Source organism: Vombatus ursinus, unplaced genomic scaffold, assembly GCF_900497805.2.
Source record: "Vombatus ursinus unplaced genomic scaffold, bare-nosed wombat genome assembly UNPS02014818.1, whole genome shotgun sequence".
In the NCBI taxonomy this organism is placed as follows: domain Eukaryota; kingdom Metazoa; phylum Chordata; class Mammalia; order Diprotodontia; family Vombatidae; genus Vombatus; species Vombatus ursinus.
Window position 1 is genome coordinate 60032568 of NW_020954596.1, and position 5720 is coordinate 60038287.

Below are 5720 nucleotides of genomic sequence, written 5' to 3' on the forward strand. Positions count from 1 at the left end.
CTTACTATCTCAGGAAGCAGGGAGGGGAGTGAGAGAGGGAGATAATTTAGAACACAAAATTTTAAAAAACAAATATTAAAAATTATCTTTACATGTAATTGGGAACAAATAAAATATTATTCATAAAGTTAAAAAATATTTATTTTTCTCAATTAACATATGTTCCACAGTGGAGATAAATCTGTTCTTTTCCATTCTACCACTGGCTTTCAGTGAAATTCACCAATAACTCACCCCTTCAGTATAAGGCTCTGCTTCCTTGTCAACAGCTAATAAAAACCATTACTTCCACTATTACCATTCTAATGGCAAAAGACCAAAGTGTCACCTTCCACTACTGGATAGTAATTTTAAACTATGTCCTTCAGAAACAAAGCCCCAGCCTTAATTGTCAAGACAGAAGAATGACCCTCTCCAGAGGTGATATTTTCAAGCCAGGTGGGAGGGGAGGGCCATACTATGGCAAGCAAGTTGTGGAGACATTTGGGGACAATGAAGCCTTTCACTGACTCTTAAATTACATTATGTAGGCTGTGGCCCTGGGTAGGGTTGACCCAAGAAGGGCCTGCTAACCTCCATTACTTGATGGTTTTTAGTTATGGTTGGCCTAGTGGTACATAATAGAAGGAGTTTTGGCTTAGTAGTCTGAGCACTGGGGTTCAAATCTTGTTTCTGATGTTTGCTACTTATGTAGCAAGTCACTTAGTTTCATTGGGACTCAGTTTCCTCGTCTGGAAAATGGGGAAGTTGAAGTAGATTGATTCTGGAGTTACTTCTTCCTCTCTGGAACTAGTATCCTGTACTGAGCGTGGCTGTAAGTGCCAAGAATATCTAAGGTGTGTATAGGAAAGTGCTCACTGCTTAAAAAAGACCCCTTACTCAGGTTCACACTGCTGGTTCACTAGGAAGCCCTGATGGGGGTTCATCTAAAAAGGACATTAAGCCAAAAGTCTACCTCAGGGGATGGCAATGGTAAATTGTTGTGTGGTTGTTGTTGTTTGTCTTTTTGGACCAATGACATCATGGAGTGATGCCTTTACTTACCCACAAATTGGATTTGGTGAGGCAGTTGCACCAAGTCATCCACCTCACTCTCTCTTCCAGAGTCATCAAAGTCTGGTGGCAGGACAAAATTCAGGGTGACTGTCGATGGCACGGGATGCAATGGATGACCTTGGCATCTTCCAATGCCTGACCAAGCTCTAAAGTGCTCCACAGTGCCTCCTTCAGCAGCCTTCATGGCCATTGGAACAAATTGTTCTCCTCTGCCCATTCCACCAGGAGAAGTCTTCATGTGCTTGGGGTTTCTCTGAAAGCTTCCACAGCTTTACTTGACCCCGACAGAGCCAGCTAATCCTGGCTTCATTAAAGCATTTTAGCTTTATTGTCCCACTTAAGGAGGGCAGTATTTCTCCCAAACAAAAGGAAGTCACAAAACTCTAAGAAGAGCCGGGGAGGTAGCCCTACTCACGGGAAAAATAAATCTTACCAAAACAACAGGGTCAGCTTGTGAGCAGACTAATTAACACACTGCATGGTTAGCACACAGAGGAGAGAACAAAGACAGTTAGAACTTACTCTTTGAATCAATTCAAACACGGTCAACTTGTCCTTTATTTAAGGAGGAAAAGGCGGGGGTGGGGGGGGGGCAGTGAAGTTTAGTGGAAAGAGGCCTAGACTGGAGTCAGGAATTCAATCCAATTTGTTGTTCAGTAGTGTCTGACTCTTAGTGACCCCATTTGGGATTTTCTTGGCAAAGATACTGGAGTGGTTTGCCATTTCCTTTTCCAGCTCATTTTACAGATTAGGAAACTGAGGCAAACAGGGTGAAGTAACTTGCCCAGGATAACACAGCTTGGAAGTATTCAAGGCCAGATTTGAACTCAGGAAGATGAGTCTTCATGACTCCAGGTCTGGCATTCTGTCCACTGTCCCACCTAGCTGCTCTAATATCAATTCAATTTAGCAATCAAATATTAAAAGTCTATAATGAGCAAAGCTGTTAGAGGCTGGAGATATAAACACAAAAATCACAGCCCCCGTCCTCAGAGAACTTACACTTGAACTTATACATAGATACAATATGGAGAGAGAAAATGGAGAATTTTGATTACATTAAATTAAACAGGTTTGTACAAATAAAACCAATGTAGTCAAGATTAGAAGGAAATCACAAAATTGGGGGGAAATCTTTATAGACAGTTTCACAAATAAAAGTCTTATATCTCAAATATATAGAGAAATTTGTCAAATTTACAAGAATGTGAGTCATTCTCCAATTGATAAATTGCCAAAGGATATGAACAAGCAGTCTTTTGATGAGGAAATCAAAGCTATATAGTCATGTGAAAAATGCTATACATCATTGATTAGAGAAATGCAAGTTAAAAGAACTTTGACATATCATTTCACACCTATTAGACTGGCTAAAATGATAGAAGAAGATGACAAATGTTGCAAGGGATATGGGAAAATTTTGAGACATTAATACACTGTTGATAGACTATGAACTTATCCAACCGTTTTGGAGAGCAATCTGGAATTAGGCCCAAAGAGTTATAAAACTGTGCATACCCTCTGACCTAGCAATATCACAATTAAGTCTGTTTTCCAAGGTGATCAGGGAAAAAGGAAAAGAACCTACATATTCTAAAATATTTATAGCAGCTCTCTTTGTGGTGGCAAAGAATTGGAAATTAAGGGGATGCCTATTAACTGGGGAATGGCTGAATAGTTGTAGTATATGATTATGATGGAATACTTCTGTGCTGTAAGAAATGATGAGCTGGTTGATTTTAGAAAAGCTTAGAAAGACTTGCATGAAATAATGAAGAGTGAAATTAGTAGAACCAAGAGAACATTGTATACTGTAACCAGCAGTGTTGTTTGAAGAATAACTATGAATGACTAGGTTATTCTGAGTATTATGAATATTCAAATCAACTACAAAGGACCTATGAAGGAAGATGCTATCCACCTCCAGAGAAAAAAACTGATAAACAGATGTATAATATAGTTTTACACACATACGTGTGTGTATGTGTGTGTGTGTGTGTGTGTGTGTGTGTGTGTATGTATACCTGTATCAAATGATGGCCTTCTCTGGTGCAGGGTGGGGAGGGAAGGAGATAGTTCAGAACTCAAAATGTAACAAAAGAAAAATTAAATTAAATTTAAAAAAGAATATGTATTTTAGAAAACCAATTTCTCAAGAATGAAAAATTCAAATGGCATGCTGTATCCATCTTGTTCAGTGAAAGAGCTGCAATTGAAGTCATTTAAAATAGCAAGTACAGTGAATATTGTTGCTAATTTCCTTTAATTTTTGAAGAGGCATGTGTGACAACTGCTAGTAACATCAAAAAAGTATATTTCAGATTGTTTTGATACCTGAATTTATCAAAAAGGAATGAGGGAGGGAGGGATTTCTCTTTAAAGTAGTTTCTGTGTTATATGTAAGAGACACTGTAAATATGTGTTTCCATCCAGGCTTTGTTCTGCTATACTATGGATTTACAGAAAAGTGAAAATGGGCATATGTATATGTTATTCTGAATTTAAAGTTAATATTAAAATGTAAATAAAAGGTGGAAAGTAAAAAAAATTAATGGAGGGAGGGATTAATATAGCCCTGGAAACAGGTGGGAGAGTCAGCTCTATGTATGTAAGGAGGATGGCGGAGAGAAGGGGACAGATGAAAGAGATATGTTAGGTCAGAGGTTCCCAAATTTATTTGGCCTACCACCCCCTTCCTTTTCAAAAAAATTTACTCAGTGCCCCTGGAAATCTTTAACCCTTTAACAGTTTTTTTGAAATTTGGGTCATCTCAAATTTAGCAATTTATTGTAAAATTATAGGGTTTTTTCCTGCACTGAAATTTTGATGATGCAATATTGTATCATGTAACCGTATAGTGTCATAAGTCATTACACGCGCATATTCCTGCTGATGTACGCTGGACTTCCCTGACAATGAGTGACACACTTGCCTGCCAACACTCGCTTATTAAGACCTGTCGGTGCTTCTACTTCTAGTAAACACCAAATGGCAGACGACACCAGTGCTGCAGAAAGAGTGGGAGGCCCCAGGGGGCCGGAGTCGGAGGCCAAGGTGGCTTCCAGGTGGCTTCAGCAATGGGGGCCATGGTTGAGGTCAGGGCTGTGGCCTCGGGGCCCTGGGAGGAAAGGCCAAAGACAAGGAGTGGGTTCCTGCCACTAAGCTGGGCCGGCTAGTCAAGGACATGAAGATAGATTCTTTGGAAGAGATCTATCTTTTCTCCGTTCCTATCAAGGAGTCTGAGATCATAGATTTCTTCCTGGGATCTTTATCGAAAGATGAGGTTCTGAAGATCATGCCTGTTCAGAAACAAACTAGAGGTGGACAACGTACCAGGTTCAAGGCTTTTGTGGCCGCCGGTGACTACAATGGCCATGTTGTCCTGGGTGTCAAGTGCTCCAAAGAAGTGGCCACAGCTATTCGTGGTGCTATCATTCTGGCCAAGCTGTCCATCATTCCTGTGAGACGCGGCTACTCGGGGAACAAGATTGGCAAGCGTCACACAGTGCCCTGCAAGGTCACTGGGCAATGTGGATCGATTCTGGAGCGCCTGATCCCCGCCCCTAGAGGTACTGGCATGGTCTCAGCTCCTGTGTCTAAGAAGCTTCTGATGCTGGCTGGAATTGATGACTGCTACACATCTGCGGGGCTGTACTGCTACTCTGGGCAACTTTGCTAAAGCTACCTTTGATGCCTTCTCCACAACATACTGCTATCTAACCCCAGACCTGTGGAAGTGACCGTGTTCACTAAGTCTCCCTATCAGGAATTCACCGACCGTCTTGTGAAGACCCATACTCAAGTGTCCGTCCAGAGGACCCAGGCAGCTGCTGTGGCAACCACATAGATGATGTTTTTTATAAACAAATAAATTGAACTATGCCTGCTTAAAAAAAAAAAAAAGGCCTGTCGGTGGACTTGACCACTGATTGGTTATAACTTGCATTTTGTGTGTTTATTTGGAAAATAATGTAATCACTACAACTTTAACTCTGTTATACAACAGATGAAACATGTACGAACAGTTTTTCAAAATTTTCTTTTCTTCTCTTCTCTCCTTTCCTTATGCTTCCATCTCCCTTATTTTTATTCAACATCCCTCTCCCAGTTGCACCCAAGGCTACCACCACTCCCCTGGATCATTCCAGTATCCCCCAGGGGGCAGTATGGCCCCCTTTGGGAACCTATGTTAGCGGTATGAATTAAAGGCCTAAGTAAGTGATTGGTATTAGAATGAAGAAGATGAAAGGATTAAGGATGACTTGGGGATTCTGACCTTGGGTGATTGGGAAAATCTGGTGCCCTCAACAGAAAATTTGTAGGAGGCAATAGGTGTGCTTGGGAAAGATGATTAAGTTCGGTTGTAGAGACGTTGAGTCTGAGGCATCCTTTGGGACATCCAGGGTGACTAGGTGGCACAGTAGATGGAGTGCAGGGTCTAGAGGTAGGAAGACTCATCTTCCTGAGTTCAAATCTGGCCTCAGATACTTATTAGCTGTGGGATCCCAGGCAAGTCACTTAACCTTGTTTGCCTCAGTTTCCTCATCTGTAAAATGAGCTGGAGAAGAAAATGGCAATCCTTTCTAGTATCTTTGCCAAGAAAACTACAAATGGGGGTCATAAAGGGTCAGACACAACTGAACAACAACAATATAGGACATCCA

General features: G+C 41.1%; 1 pseudogene; it reads left to right on the forward strand.

Moving 5' to 3' along the window:
- Positions 1-4044: 4044 nt before the first annotated feature.
- LOC114023814 lies at positions 4045-4903 on the forward strand (annotated as a pseudogene).
- Positions 4904-5720: the final 817 nt, after the last annotated feature.